The sequence below is a fragment of the Onychostoma macrolepis genome, chromosome 20, assembly GCF_012432095.1.
Source record: "Onychostoma macrolepis isolate SWU-2019 chromosome 20, ASM1243209v1, whole genome shotgun sequence".
Taxonomy (NCBI): domain Eukaryota; kingdom Metazoa; phylum Chordata; class Actinopteri; order Cypriniformes; family Cyprinidae; genus Onychostoma; species Onychostoma macrolepis.
In genome coordinates this window covers 5,755,369-5,772,685 of record NC_081174.1, presented here as the reverse complement: position 1 = coordinate 5,772,685, position 17,317 = coordinate 5,755,369, and the positions used below count along the sequence as shown (strand labels likewise).

The 17,317-nt window shown below is 36.0% G+C and overlaps 1 long non-coding RNA gene across 2 annotated transcripts; it reads left to right on the top strand.

The window, feature by feature from the left end:
* Positions 1-6,527: 6,527 nt before the first annotated feature.
* Positions 6,528-16,985, top strand: LOC131527376 (uncharacterized). Of its 2 annotated transcripts, XR_009267641.1 has the most exons (7): positions 6,528-6,611; positions 8,105-8,213; positions 9,811-10,074; positions 12,567-12,725; positions 12,797-12,918; positions 16,544-16,639; positions 16,750-16,985. It is a non-coding gene; the product is annotated as an uncharacterized LOC131527376 (long non-coding RNA). The 2 variants fall into 2 exon arrangements; XR_009267640.1 differs by having other exon boundaries at positions 16,544-16,985.
* Positions 16,986-17,317: the final 332 nt, after the last annotated feature.

Below are 17,317 nucleotides of genomic sequence, written 5' to 3'. Positions count from 1 at the left end.
AGGGAGGCGACGCACACGGTGATTGTCATTTTTAATCTGGTTCTCCTGCGGGGCTTTCTGAGTGGCTGCGGGGAGCCCGGTGGGTGTGTGAGTGCTGGGACGAGAATTCACACAGCGTTCCCGAACTGTTTCGCTCTGACAGGGCCCCTGCTGATGGATTAATCTGCGCTTGTGCACAGTCCACGATAACATTTGAAAGTCTCGGGCAAAAAAAAAAAAAAGAACCCAGTAGGGTCAGCTGTTAAACTGTAATTTGAATGTCTTTTATTTTAGCGTAACAAATTAAATTAGCATGGAACTATCAGAGGAAAGGAGCGTATTAGCGAGCTCCCAGAGGCGAAGACGTTGGTTGAGTAGGTGGATACTTGGGAATGTTCGGCTTTTCCTAAAGCTGTCATATTGTAGGTAATGAACCGTTAATATAAAAAACGTTTTGTATGTATAATGGACAAGTAATTTTGTTCTTTACCAAAAACTAATATGTTGGTAAGTAAAAGCAGTTCCACCCATGGTAATGAGAGGTGAGTTTCCTTCACGGCCCAGGCCCGGAGCGCTCCATCTACCCCAGCGAGCTCATCGGGTTAGGGAAATTAGTGCAGCTTGCTCTCTTTCATCTCTGCTCCTGAATGGAGCTCCATGTCTGATCGCCAAGCCAATTTGCCAGCCCATGTGGCACCCAACCCATCAGGCCCAGGCAGCGCGCCTCCTGCTTTCTGGCAACGCATGCTGAATTATTTTCTCCCCTCCCCCCCCAAAAAAATGTGGCGATATGCACGGCTGAATCCGAATGCCCGTCTCTGGCATTGTCGGGATCATTTTGGCTTGATGCCAAACGTATTATATTGATCTCTCTTTTCTATGCAGTTCAATGGCTCCGCACAATGCAGATTTCGAGCAGAACATATTAGGCAAATAACATGAGCCCAGAGGCCCGCGCTCAGAGACCGATGTCGTTAATATCAATGCCTCTGTCTCAGCCCGCAGCTCAGGAGCAATCAAGACTCTTTCCTCTCAATCCCATCCCCTCTTTGCAGAATCTCAACTCCAAATCACGCTGTGTGCTGTAAAAGTCTATTTACTCGGGTGTTTCTTCACCTAGACTCTTAAAAAATAAAGGGGGCTTTTGCAGCGATGCTGTAGAGGAACCATTTTTGGTTGCCCAAGGAACTTTTCAGTTCTTAAAGAACCATTTTTCTTGTTGTAAAGAACGTTTTAAGAATCTAAAGAACCTTTTGTCCAATGGAAAGTTTCCATGGACAATAAAGATTATTAATGGAACCACAGATGGATACTTTTGGTACAGTGTAACTTTGTAAAATAAATATAAAAATAGAGGGGGTTGGGAGAAAGAAATTGAATAAACTGGAAGTCTTGTGTTTATGGGCACGGACACTTTGGGCCTTTTGCACACATTTGGAAAATGACCCTCTAGGTCACACTTTATTTTAAGGTCAAATTCTCAGTAATGCTTTATTTTACAGCCCTGTTCCGCATATACATAATATGTTCTTATTATAGCAATTACAATAACTGGGTAATAATAACTAGGTACTAACCCCAAATCTAGCCCTAAACCTAACCTTAACCCATACCTTATTCTAACCCAGTACTTTCTTGAGTATGTACACTTTAAGTACACGTAATATAAAATAAAGTATAATCCAATTCTCATTATTAACTAACTATTAACTATGACTTTTGCCTCAATAAACTCCTAATTCGCTGCTTATTAATTGTTAGTCAAGTAGTAATTTGGGGTAGGATTAAGGGATGTAGACTATGGTCATGCATAATAAGGCATTGATATGTGCTTTATAAGTGCTAATAAACAGCCAATATACTGTAATAGTTACCTAACTCTCTTAAAACATGCTTTTCACTCTCTCGATACACTATTTCATTTGTCTACTAACAATGTCCAAGTGTGCTCTACATACATGACAGGAGAAATCTGTCAAAAGATGAATTCTGTTTGATAACAGTGATGGAAATGACATATTTCAATGAAATGACTGACTCCTTTGTCTTGCCAAGGCCAATTTCATAGCTAACATTTTATGTAACCTAAATAAACACAATTAAACAATGTTTTGCATAATATGACAAAATTACACCTTGATTGGAAATGACACACTGTAAAAGTTTTCTGTTTACAAGTGACACTTATCATTATTTTCCTCACACATCATGTCTAATATTTCAACTCAGGTATGTTCTGTACAGTTGTCCCCTTGGTAAACAAGTACACCTGGTAAACATTTTTAGGGGCGAAAATGTTGGTTGTGTTGGAAATAATGCTGAAATTGTTTAAAAAAATATAAATTATTTTCACACAATAAATATCAAAACAGATTATATTTATTTGTCACTTTATTTGGAATATTATAGTTTTTACAATGTAATAACACTGATACAATGGATTTTTTATAGTTTAAAATTGACCAAATCTTGGTTTGGCAAAAGAGTAAAACAATAAAATCGATGCATTAAAGCATTTGAAAAGTAGCGAAATAAATGCCAAAAGCATGGTAAACAGTTTCCAAGACGATTTTACTGTGAGAAAAATAAGTTAGCAAACCAGCTTTAATAATAAATAAACCCTTGGGACATAAAAGACCTGTAGCTGAAAAAACATGTGTTTCATGGAATTTTTTCACGCTGTTTACAGGCATTCTGATGCTTCAGTTGCCTTTTAATGACTCTTCTCGCTTTCTATCCGCGTGCAGGTCCGTTGGGCCTCCTGTTGGCATGGTGCTATTTGCTTCTTTTGGCACGCGCCACTCTTCAGTGCTTTCCAAAGCTAACGTGGCTGGGCACAATACATCCGTTAATGGGCTCGTCTATGAGATGATCCCCCCATTTCCTGAGATGGGAATCAGGGTAAACATTTCAATGGGAATCCTCTACAGACTTGGCTTGCCAACCTGGCAGCTAGTTCAACTCGTGTCTCGCGTTCACCGCCTGCAAATGTGAAATGACTAAGCGTCTGAGTCTTTTTGACATCTCTAACGAGTGTCATATGGCTGTGACGGGCCGGGCTGTGATGAATTTGCTGCAGGCTAAGAGGCCAGGCGTTCACTATCATAAAGGATTATGAGCCTTTTATGACAGATGTACGTCACAGTTGTTGCTGTTGGTTCTTTTCTATGCATTTCTTTGAATTCCAGTTTTTTGACTTTTAGTGTTATTATCTGAGAGAGCTCTTTTAAATCTGGGTTGGTTACAAAATAAGAAAATTATAACCTAGGATAGCATAAAATGCTTTAAATCTTGATTGGGTAGTTGGTTATAGATTGAGCTGGTTATAAAATGAGTTGAGTATAGAATGATCTGGTTTTAACCTGGGTTGGGTGTAGGATGAACTATAGTTAAAATAAGAGTTTGGCGTAGAATAAACTGGTTAATATTTGGTCTGGTTATATAATGAGCTGTTTATAATCCGAGTTAGTTATAGAATGAACTGGTCATTATCAGAATCAGAATCTGAATTAGCTTTATTTGCCAAGTGTGCGCAGACACACAAGGAATTGTTGTGGTTTTTAAGGTGTTCTTGGTACATACATACCTAGAATATCAAAATCAACTGCGGGCGGGAGATCGTTTTCCTATTTAGCGCCCAAACTCTGTAAAGCTGATATAAAGCCACCCAGCTTATATCAAGCTGATGTAAAGCTGCGTTGACGCAATTTGCATTGTTAAAAGCGCTATACAAATAATAGTGACTTGACTTGACTTGACTACATGCATACATACATACATATCTGACATGAGAACAGAAAACATTTAAATAGTAAGACTTAACAATAAATAATAATAATAATAATGTATTTGAATCTGGAACAGAAGGTTTATGTACAGATTTGTACATTGTGTTCTCTATATACAGCTGTATAAATAATGAGATATGCATGTATTTACATAATACTTGAGAACGAGGCAATAATTAGAGGTGGAGAATGAATTACAGAAATGAATTTCGACTACACTGATTGGAGTGTTTTTGAAGCTGCTGCCAACGATCTGGACAAACTCACGGAGACTGTAACTTCGTGGCCTGGTTTCACAGACAGGGCTTAGAATAAACCAGGATTAGGCCATAGTTCAATTAGGAGTTTTAAGTAATTTCATAAACATGCCTTAGAAAAAAAACATTACTGGTGTGCATCTTGAGACAAAACAAGGGCACTGATATATTTTAAGATCGGTCAGTGCAAGTTTCTTACAGTTGAAACAGCTCAGATTTACATTTTAGTCTGGGACTAGGTTTAAGCCTTGTCTGTGAAACCAGGGGCATTTATCAATTTCTGTGAGGATCTATGCATCGCTACCCTATATGAGTTGGGTACTGCATTAGCTGGTCAATATCTGAAAGAGCTGGTTATAAAATGAGTTAAGGATTGAATTATCTGGTTTTAACCTGGGTTGGATATAGAATGAGCCAACAATAATATGGGTTGATTATTGATTTCATGGATAGTTTTAGAATGAACTGAGCTGGTTATAATTTGTATATTAGAAACAAAAAGAATGAGATGATTATAATCTGGGTGGATTGTATCTAAATTAGGTATATAATGAACAGGTTATAATATGAAAATGATATAAAATTAGCTGTTTTTAATACAATAAGCCAGTTATTATAATATGGGTTGAGTATAATGAGCTGACAATTAAATAAACAGATTGTATTATGAGTTGGTTGTGGCAGAACTAGTTATTATATGGATTGGATAAAGAATGAATTGATTATAATATGAGTTAAATATAGACAGTGTTGGGACGGATACTTTGGAAATGTGATAGGTTACAGATTACAAATTACTCTATTTAAAATGTAGTAAGTAGTTTTCAATTACTTTAAATTCAATTACTTTCATTTCCTCCATGCTCGAGCAGCTGTAGCGACAACAGTGTCTCGTAAGCAAAGCAAGAGTTTTGTAGTTGGATGTAGAAGAACATCCTGACATCAGAGCCACTGAGGACACAGTGGATTAGTTCTGATTTTGATGAATGCGCCACTGAATACACCTAAACTCTTTAATGTCTGCGCAAATCATCGTACTCCAGACTGCTTTCTGAATGAAGGACAATTCAAGGCAGGTTTTTCTAAAAAGTTAAAAGTAAAGAATGGATCAGTACCCACTGTTCGTGATCCAGCTGCACCTCCAGAAGAATTAAATCTCACACTTTATATTTTTTATGATTACTTGCAAATCGCCATTGCTCTTCTACGAGGGAAAGGGGCGGGGTGAGCTGCAGCTCACTATCATTTAAACAGACGTGCACCGAAACGAGTCGCTGTGAACAGAGCAGTTTTTGATATAATGGTACAAATGGTGTTGTTTACACGACCATTAAGGAATTTTAACCAAAGTATGTTGCAGACATTTCATGAAGACCTTAAAGAATTATACCAACTTGTGAAAAATTGGCATCCGATGTCCCCTTTAAAGCACAGTCAATCTAAACAAAATCAGATTTACTTTGAGATCAATCATAAAATCATATCATAACAAAAAATCATAACAAGAAATAGTTTAATAGGAATGATACTGTTTTTAATTAAATATTTGCATAGTTATGATAGGAAACACTGGCATCTCAAAATGCCTTGTCCTATTCTGTGTCCTTAACTCCTGAAACATTGGTGTCTCATTTTTTAGAGCAGTCATTGAATTTTGGTAAAGAAATTAATTAATGTGTGTGTGTGTGTGTGTGTGTGTGTGTGTGGATGTAACCCCCTTTGTAATCATTAACATTTTCATAAATAACTGTAATTTACTTTTAAAAAAATTCTCAGTAACTGTAACTGATTACAATTACATTTATTTTGTAATTAAATTGCGTAATTTAGTTACATGTAGATGTTACAAGTACATGTTAGAATCTGAGGTAACACTTTATTTTACGGAGCCCTTGTTACACAAGTTACATGTACTTACTATTATAATAACAATAAATTATGCATAGTTACATGCAAGTAACCCTAAGCCAAACACTAATCCTTACCCTATAAGCATATACACTGTAAAAAAAAAAAAGTTGAGCCAACTTAAAATTTTAAGGCAACAAACTTCAGCAGATTTTTGAGTTTTCTCAACTTGTTGTTTTAAGTTTATACAACAAAAATTTGAGAATCTCCCACAAAAACAAGTTGAGCAAACTCAAAAATCTGCTGAAGCTGCTAAAAAATGTTTTTTTTAAGTTCGCTCAACTTTTTTTTTTTTTTTACAGTGCAGTAAGTTTATGTACACTGTAAAAAATTTACATTTTGAAAAATTGTAGAAGCTGACAAATAAACATTGACTCAATAAATTGCTTCCCAAAAATTACCCCCAAACAAAAAAAAAACATTATACTACTTTTAGCTGAAGGTCTGAAGTTAAAATTAAAAATATATATTCACCGAGCATATTAAATTGTGCTCAGCCAATCTATCAAGCAGAAGTTAAAAATCTGTGTTGGCTCAACAAGCCTTGCAGCAAAAACGCTTGTACGCATGCGCGAGAGAAACCGTTGGCGGATTCAAATTTCTGTGCGCTAGAGAGCGGAGCCGATGCTGAGGAGGACAAACATAATTTCCAGACGGATTTTCCATCATTAAAGTTATGGTGAGTACTGAACTTTGTCTTTATTAAGACATGTTTAAGTTATAAAGAGTGCAGGTCTCAGTAATTTCGACAAAAAAACGAAAAACGTGGGTATGATATTAAGGTTACCTTGCATTACATTACATTACTGTCTCTGATAAGTTAATGTAAGTAACTTATTCGCTAAACGAATTAAAACGAGTTTCCGAATGTTTTAATTTAGGACACAATACATTTTATATAAATTGCATTGTATTTTGCAGAATAACGTGAATTCACGCCAGTTAACTTAACGTTACTCATGTCATGTTGGCGTTATAATAACCTAGTTTAGCTCATACTGATCTCACGGTACAGGTGTGCGAGGCTATTATCGTCTGCGATAATATCGTAATTGCTGTTTTAACGATGTGGGGTTTGACATTATGATTAACCTTATATTGCAAAAACCAAACAAAACATACCTACAGAGTGCACGCATAGATTCAAAATATGGGAGCAGAAAATGTATATATTTACATCATTTCAAATGGTTAATCAATATCACACGAAGAGTGACGTTTTTTCTACCACAAAGCAACTTGATTACAAATGTGATATTGATTTTATACAATAGTTCAATAAACAAGATGGTAATATTAAGGGACTTGCCTCTCATGTTTGAGCAACCTCGATGTTTCCTTCCTGAATGAATCAACCGTTTAAATGAATCGGTTCAATCGCAATGACTCGCTTATTAACAATGACTTGCTGCCTCCTACTGGCGGCTTTAATTTCACATTTAAAGTATCTTCATTTTTAAATAATTCCAAATATCAGTATTCATGTTTAAAATATCAGAACATTATTTATGCAGTTGTAACTGTAGCTTAAATGGTTGATGTCCTGCATTAAACAGTTTGTAAATGCTTCTAAATGCCACTTTAGATGCAGCTTATGTGTTACCACTGCATTGCAAAGATGAATTTTGTAAGTACAAAAACACACAAAGCAAAATATTGTCCGTCTAATTGTTGTTATCGATAAAATCCCAGAAAATATTGAGATATAATTTTTGTCAACATCACATACCCCTATCTCTCGGTTACCTAAAGTTACTATTTATTGAACTAAATTATTTTTATTTCACTTTATGATTATTATATTAAACGTATGAGACCAAAGGAAAATGTTTCTACTGTAACAATTTTTTTTTTGTTCCCCTCAGTGTTATTACACCATGGCTAGGTCTGAGCTTACGAGGCACCATTCAAGTCAGAGAAAAAAAAAAGTTTGCAGAAAAAAAACGAAACTATTTACTACTTTATTTACAAAATAATATCCAAAGTGTGGTGGTGCTTCCCCTGTTGGGTTGCAGATCAATGTTTTAGTAAATAAGGTGGTTATTTATTTATTTATTTATTTTTGCGCAAACAAAGCACTCGCGTTGCTTCAAAATTGAGGTTTAAACCACTGGAGTCACGTTGATTACTCTAATGATGTCTTTCCTACTGTTCTGGGCCTTGAATGTGAAGCTGCATAGCTTTCTATGGAGGGACGGAAAGCTCTCAGATCTCATCAAAAATATCTGAATTTGTGTTCTGAAGATGAACAAAGGTCTTACAGATGTGGAGTGACATGAGGGTGAGTAATTAATGACAGAATTTTAATTTTTTTAGGTGAATTAACCCTTCAAGTTCAGAGTACCTCTTATGAGATTATTATTATTATTTTTATTAATTTTTTTTTGGCAAACATTTGAAGTGTAAGTTCCATGAGCTCAGAGTACCTTTTGTGAGAATGGTAATATTCAGGTGACATTACACTAAACACTGGTTGAAGTAACCTCAGATAAATTATTACATTTTATGGTGTTTTTGATATTTTGTGAATGTATTAATGTTTAAAGTGCAATTCATCAGCTTTGTGTATCTTATGAGATTTAAAATGCATGATTTTGTAAGGTTTACTGTGTAGAAAATGTCAATGTATTTATCATTGTAAGGTATTTTTACAATATTGTTGTAGATTTTATTAAAATATGTATTAAAATGTGTCAGTGTTCAGTGTATCATCATTTAATCATATTGGGACAACGGGGAATAAACAATTCAGTAAGGTTGCTTTAGCTATATACATTTGCCAATATATATTTTTAGATTAGCTAAAACAAAAAATGTATGCTACTACTATTTAAAATATTTAATTGGGCCAATAACATGGTTTGGTAGATTTAATGTTTTTTTCAATTGGCTCAACATATTATTTCTCATAGAGCCAATGTTAACAGACTGTTGCCACAATTGAAAAAATTCAATTTGCTGAAATTCAATTGGGCCAATGGAATAATTTAGATGTAATCAGTCACTAGAACATTTTGAGTTGGGGAGGTCTGAAATTTTTTACAGTGTAGTTAATTAATATTATGTATAATAAATGTATAATTACACTGTAACCTTGAATGAGCTGGTTGTAATCTGAGTTAGGTATATAATGAGCTGGTATAGATAAGTGAATGTAGTTGAGTATAGAATGAGTTGCTTTAAATCTGTTTAGGTATAGAATAAATTTGTTATATTCTGAGTTAAGAATGAGCTAGTAATATAAAAAGCTGATGTGAATATAAAGTTGAGTATAGAATGAATTGCTCTATATCTGATTTTGCTATGGTTTAGGTTGGCTGTAGTATGTTCCTCTAATTTGAGTTGATTATAGAATGAGTTGTTTTAAATCTGAGTTAGGAATGTAATGTGCTGGCAATAGTTCATCTGAGTGAAATATAGAATGAGTAGTTTACAATCTTGATTGGTTTTAGAATAAAATGGTTATATTATGAGTTGGTTGTAAAATAAACTGGTTTACCGTAGTATGAATTGCATATAGAATGAGCTGCTTTGGTATAACCTAATGTTTTGAATTCTTCGCTAGATAAAATTTGAATGGGATGTCATTTAAATTAGATATGCTGACCTACATCATTTGAATATTCTAATGATGTGCAGTAATTAGATTAATGTAAGACTGAAAGAAAAACATTAATAGTAGTGGACACGTCTTAATTTGGGTTAGGTGAATTAAGTGTTTGTGTGAGTCATTATCTCTTTGATTTAATGTGTCTTTTTAGTCATTAAGAATTACTGTCTGCAGTAAAAATGTCTGTCCAAAATAAATGAATTTATCAATTAACTAATCTTTGTAGGAATCAATCACTTTCTCATTAAACAGTGGTTTTCTTGTGTAGGTCTCCATGGTCAACACCTCTACGACTTCACAGAGGACACACATGTGGGATTTTAATTCCGAATTCATTTGTGCCGCCACCGACCCCCTATTCGCTCAGCGGCTGCTAAGGGGACTCTTGGGAGCCCTATCGCAGTTCTATATGCAAATGTCCTTGCACCTGGGCAGTGGTGCAGGCATGCTGGGAGGTTATTTATGCAAATCTGATAACCACAGTCACCGGCGGAATGATTTTAGATGAACAGTCTTCTGCTCGGACAGGACGGTAAGAAAAGAGCACAGGCGAGCAAGAAAATTGTCCACAAAAATTGCCAGTCACTGGTAAAATGTGTATTATAATATAATGAAATGTCTGCGCATTAGATTAGCTGAAAAAAGAATGGCTCTAAAGAGAGACATGCTTTTTGCCCCCATAATGGAGGTGCAGTTATGGCATCTGCCAGCAGGGGTTAATTGTCAAAGTAAAAAAAAAAAAGATTGTAATTTTAATGGAAAATGACAATATTAAGGTTAAACCTGTCGGTTAAAAGAAAGTCCCCATACTTTCCCTAAGGGGGGAAAAAACTGTAATAGATCTAGTGGGACATTTTTATTGTAAAATACTGTTAAATATACAGTTTTTGGAAGTGAAAAAGAGCACGTCATCTTAGAAATTACAGAGAAAGAAAAACATAAATTGACCTTCCCAGAATTATCTGTCTGACAGCTTACATTTGATGCTTTTTTTCATTGAAAAAAACAAAAAAAAACAAAGGTTTTTATTTTATTTTATTTTTAAAATGTATAGTTTAGGGACCAATTCTCACTATTAACTAGTTGCTTACTAGCATGCATGTTACTAGCATGATAGCTGTTTATTAGTATAAAGCAAATATTCTGCATGAGCATATTCTAGGTCCTCAGTCCAACCCAATACCTAAACTTAACAACTACCTCACTAACTATTGATAAGCAGTAATTAGGAATTTGTCAGTATATTATTAAGGTAAATCATTATTTAATTATTTATTTCATTTAATGACTTATTACATTTTTTCACATTATTTCAATGAAGTTACTATTATTTTTTAACCATAAATTTGATCTGTAAAACTTAAAATGTTGCTACCTTTGCCATTGATGGAATTTTCCAGCTTTCCGTGTTTTCACTGGTTTATGGTAGGAGGCACTATTGCACATCTTCTGGTAGAATACTGAACATCTGGATCAAAACACGATGAAGAAGAAAAAGAAACAAGTGTTCGCGTATGTAAGCAGATGCCTAACATTACTGAATGAAATGTCAATCCATGAAGTGGTATATTTTGATTTTCATTCTGAATCTGATCCAGAGGCAGACTTTTACAAAAACTTGATTTTCTCAGCTTTTTGTTGAAAATGTTGCTTTTTTTTTCATGAAACTTACCCACATTCAAGTGTTGTTAAAAAAGAAAAAACATTGCATGAAGCTAGAATTTTTGGTCACACTTTATATTAGGTGGCCTTAATTACTATGTACTTACATCAAAAAATAAGTACAATGTACTTATTGTGTTCATATTGTATTGCAAAACACTGCTATTGAGGGGATACGGGTAAGGTTAGGGACAGGTTTGGTGGTATGGGTAGGTTTAAGGGTGGGTTAAGGTGTAAAGGATGGGTCAACCGTGTAATTATAAATGGAATTACAGAAATTAATTATAAATGTAATTACATAAAGGTATTATTAACAATATAAGTACAATGTAAGAACATGTATGTACACAATAAGTGCATTGTACCAAATGATTCATTTAAATTTAAGTACATAGTAAAGGCCACTTAATATAAAGTGGGACCGAATTTTTTATTTATTTTTTTTAAGCAGAGGCTCTGTTCTTTGTTTTGGCATATTGTAAGTTCAGATATTCATACAACAAAATATTCTGGGGGCATTAAAACCTGGTAAAAATGATCAAAAATGCTGGCAGTGGCTGGCCACTTTTCTTTAAAAAAAAATGCTGGCGGGGAAAGAGTTTTAACAATGTGACCTCCTGGGATGGTCAAACAAACAGAGTAATGTTTCTTATAGTATCATGTAGCCACTGTGTTTAAATTTTTTGGAACAGTTACTCTACAAATGGCTACTTATAGATTTTAAATGGGGATAGGTATTTTAACGTAAAAAACTAACACACATCCCCTTTAATGAACCAATCCATCTTAGCAATTTGATTGACTGTTGTACTGACAAAACGGCTCACTAACAAACCTGAGCTGAAGTGATCACTGAAGTTATCATTTGCCTCAGAGTAGACATCTCTCTCTCTCCCCGTCTCTCTGTGATGTGGCCGTGAATGTGTTAAAGCAGTGGGTTGTAAATGAGGACAAAACAAATGATCAGCACGCGCAGTTGGAACGCCACCCAACCGCGCTCCACTCCTGTGAAAAACATCACACAGGAAATCTCTTTTTAAAATAAACAAGCTCTCACAGCAGACAATGGGCAAAATTAATGTGCAAATGTATGCAAGAAATTAAAAGGCAGAATTAGGCAGGCAAATGAGGAAGCTACTCTCTCGAATTGTTGGAATTATGAATAATTGTGGCAAATTCGCCGCTTCTAATATGACTTTTTGGTGTAAACAAAGGCTTAATTGTGGAAATTCATAGGTGAATGTGAGCGGCCTTGAGTTTTCTTTCAGAACGCTTCATAAGATTACAATCAACTCGCAGTAAGCTTCTTTGAGGGTACAACGGGAAGTTATCAAGCTGTCTCAGTTGTCACTCTTTTCCAAGGTCAACATGGGCGTTTTACTTCACCGGACCAATGACAGTTTGTCAAAGTGGTCCAGACTCTCACAACAGTACCGCCTGGAGTACCGCCTGTGGGTGGACCAGCAGCTTTGATTCCACCATCAGCAGGGTGTTTCATCTCAGTACTGATGCCTTTCAAAGGTAAAAGGTAGGACTGATATCTCTCCTCGTGTTTTGATTGACGGTGTGAGCTAACAAACTCATCATTGCAGGAGCGGTTGTCTCAGAGCGGATGGAAAGAATGAACATTAGAGGAGATGAAAAAAAACCCGTCTCACCGTACCTTTGACTGGGAAGAGGTGTCGTGGAATTCCCCGGAGACTGTGAGATGCAGGTTTGTTTTGATGTGGTGCTTGACAGACCTTAGAAGTGCTCACAACACGGCAAACCAGAGAAAAGGAAAGCCTGTTTTATATGCATACGTACTGTACACCAGTATACCGTGCTGCTCTTTTGAGAATTCACCATTATCGTGTGACCAGACAACACAATTCACAGCAGTTTTTAACTATTTTACATTTTGGTGATTTGTTGGCTAATTCATATGAATTCATGCAATCTCATTTGTATGTTTTTTGCAATGTACTTCCACCCCATTGACTACTAGGTTTAGGGGGTAGAGGTGGAGCTTCATGCTTCTTCTAAAAATCATACATTGTTGCACAAATCATATTATATGAATTCATATGGAATTGACACCTCGTCAAGAGTTTTTAAATCATCAAAATTCTTCCAAGCAAATTCAGTCACTCTTAACACACCTCACACCACAGGAAAATCTGATAAGACAATCTTTAGAACCACCAAAATAATCGGGACATTATCTAGGATTGTCAGAAAGGGAGAAATCGACGCAAAATCAGGCCCATTATCTTGTGGTGTGTTCCCAGCATTAGTGGGGTATAAGCAGGTCATACAAACACATTTGAATGAGACTGTACACTGTACATGGACTGGGGTAACCCAACATGCTGAATTACAGCAATTTAATCTATATAGCAATGTCCTACATTTTCTTTCTACAAAATTTGTAAATGTAACTACAAATAAATGTACAATAAACCTGAATAGTTTCTTTACTGTTGATGTAAATAAAATTACATGTATGATTTAGCATGAAATGTTGTTTTTTGGGACTATAAGAGTAGAGACACGATCACTGGAAAGAGATAAAGAGCTAATCATAGCTCTAATAATTTGATAATTATAGTCATGTGACAGATAACATTCAAGGTTCTCGAAAACATTATGTGTGCCATGATGTGTTTAAAGGAGTCATATGATGCTATTTTAAAGATCATTATTTTGTGTATTTGGTGTAACAGAATATGTTGACATGCTTTAATGTTCAAAAAACACATTATTTTTTAAATACTGATCATTATTGTAGTTCCTCTATGACCCGCCTCTCTCAAATGCGTTGTTTTCTACAAAGCCCCTCCTTCTGACAAGCACAGTCTGCTCTGATTGGCCAGCTGACCCAGTGCATTGTGATTGGCCAAACACCACAAGCACGCATCAGAAATGTAACACCCCTTACCATAATCGTGAGCTTCAGCTTTCAAAGTAAATATAAAGACAGTTAATAATATTGTTAGTTTTACCATTTGTTCAGGCCAGAAAGGGGAACAGAGTCGCGTGACACACACAGTGATGCTCGTATGTATTTGCAGAGCACAAGCTGCGGTTAAAGGGGTCATCGGATTCTTTAGGGTCTTCATTAAAGGTAAAACATACTTTGGTTAAAATTGATCAATGGTAGTGTAAAAAACACCTTTTCAAACCTGTCAAAATCAGCTCTGTTTTTAGCAAGCCATTATAGTCCATGTCCCTTTAAATGCTAATGAGCTCTGCTGACCCCGCCCCTCTCTTCCGTGGGGTGACGAGCAGTACTGTTTACTTTAGCCGCGAAACTGGCTAACTAGTACATTATTAGGAAAGGCGATTTGCAAAGATTCATAAAAAAACCCTTATACTCACTTCTTCTGTAGGTGAGGCTGGATCACGAATGATTCGCGAACAAAGACGCATTTAGGCAGATTGGGGATTGGCACATTCGAAGGTAACATTAATCCTCTGCGTCTTCAGCGGCTCAGATGTTGAGAGTAAATGATGACTGCTATATTCATTGTTACATCCAGCAACAAATCGCCTCAATCGCTTAATCGGGGACATTCTTGTTTTCCCCTGCACCAGAGTCGACACAATGGCAGTCGGACTGTTTACAGCTCACTCAGCGTTTTAGCCCGGTCTGGATCAGCCTTATCTTTTAGACAGAATAAATCCTTTTGTGGGAGACTTTGAGCTTTGTAACTCTGCAGATTTTATACATGCACAAACAGCTACATACCACATTAAAGAAAAGGAAAACAAGAAATCATATCATATGACCCCTTTAAGAAAATCAAATAATCAAAGAAAAAATCCCAATTAGGAAAGAATTAAATTATTTTTCTTTCTTTACTAAAGTAATGGTAACATAATATAAGTATGTAGTGGTACATTTTTTGGTCTGTGTGCAGTATATGGCAAAATGTCCTTAATTTTTTAATATATATTAATACACAATAAACTAATATCATTATTAAACATGGATTTCCCTTTTGGAGACGATATGATTTACTGTATGGTCGTAGCGTTTATCTAGAGAATGGATCAGTTTAGAAATATGGCCTCTTTACATAAAAAGAAAAACTTGACTGACTGTTTTAAGACAATTTATCTGTAATATTCTTAAGAGTACTGGCTATAAAAGACAGATTCAAAGGCTCTATTAGGCATGATGTTTGAAGGGGCTCTCACTTTGAAGCACAAAGTGTTATGGGACTGGACATAAACCCCTGCTGTCAAGTGAGACTTGAAGTATCTCAATGCCAGTGAATTTAGAGTCACGCGGCTTCCTGTAAGGATGAGCTGCTCATTCTCACCTCTCCGTTCCTTCTTCGAACTGAGTGGAAACTTTGTAAGAGCTAGATGGCAATTAACGGAGTGTTAATGAATTCTGTTTCATTATCCATGAATCAACAGGCTTGTGTTAATTACGACCAGAACAGGCTCTTCTCTTTCACAGCTCCCCAGAGACATAAAACACACTCAGCTCATACCTGGAGCCACAGGTGGTCCTCAGACGAAATGATGTCCTCACTCAATTTTACTCGATTTACCTTCATCATGGAACAAGAGCCTTTGAACCTGATTGAAAATGTGTGAAAAGATGTGTGTCTGGAATACAGAACTACTGTGCTGCGGGAAAGCAGTACTGCCACTGTTTTCATTTAATGCAGTACAAAGCGTACATTACATGAGATGGTGTGCAAATCCACTTCATATTAATTCTTGATCATTAAACATGGATATTTTGTCATCATCAAAACATACATCAAATTTAATTTAATAAAAATTTAATTAATAGAATTTCAGGTTTAGATTTTGTACTAAACAAGGATGTTAATTGCACATGACTTGAAATACTGATCAAGTTAACTCATAACTGATCAATTTGATTTGCATATACAGACAAAAGAATTGGGACACACGATTAATTGCACCCATTGCCACACCAAAATAAAGCACCTAGAAATGTAGTTCAAGGATGGTACTGTGATAGGATGCTACCTTTGCAATAAGTTAGTTTGTGAAATTTCATCCCTGCTAGATATTCTACGGTCAATTGTAAATAGTATCTTTGGAAAGTGGAAACGTTTAGGACTGTGGAAGACTCTGCTGATTCAATAGCGGAAAAGTTCTAACCTTTCACTGGCATTGATATCAGCTCAATAAGTTTGCAGTGGGAGCATCATGTAATGGGTTTCCATGGCCGAGCAGCTGCATGCAAGCCTCACATCACCAAATGCAATGCCAAGCGTCAGATATAGTGGTGCAAAGCACGACACAACTGGATTCTGAAGCAGTAGAAACCTGTTCTGTGGAGTGACGAATGATGCTTCTCTGTTTTGCAGTCTGATGGGCGAGTCTGGGTTTGGCAGATGCCAGGAGAACGTTACCTGCCTGACTGCATTGTGCCAACTGTAAATTTTGGATGAGAAAGAACAATGGTATGGGTTTTTCAGGGGTTGGGATAGGCCTCAAACTTCCAGTGAAGAGAAATCTTAATGCTTCAGCAAATCAAGACATTTAGGACAATGATATGCTTCCAACTTTGTAGGAACAGTTTGGAGAAGGCCCTTTTCTATTCCAGCATCACTGTGCCCCAGTGCACAAATAAGGTCCATAAAGACATCGCTGGGTGGACTGGAATGGAGATTGTGAGCCAGGCCTTCTTCCCCAACATCAGTGCCTAACCCTAACAAATTATCTACTAGATAAATGGGCAAAAATTCCCAGTGAAACACTCCCAGACAGCCTGAGTGGAAGAGTGGAAGCTGTTATAGCTGCAAAGGGGGGAACAACTCTTTGTTAATGTCTATGTATTTAGAATGCAATGTCATTAAAGTCCTAGTTAGGTGTCCCAATACTTTTGTCAATATAATGTATGTTTTCTTATTAAAGAGACATGGTGCTCTGTTATCTGTGTATTGAACTGGTAGAATAACCAATATCCAACCACAAAGAACCCCAAAAGTTCTCAAACTAAATGTGCTACTAAGTGTTTGTTTCTCTCTGATCAGTTTAACATTTGGATTAACACCTAGAGGTAAAGGTGACTTGACTTGGTGTGAAAGCAACATTGTGCATAAGCTAATAGGTTTTCAATTACCAATGCAATTGCAGAA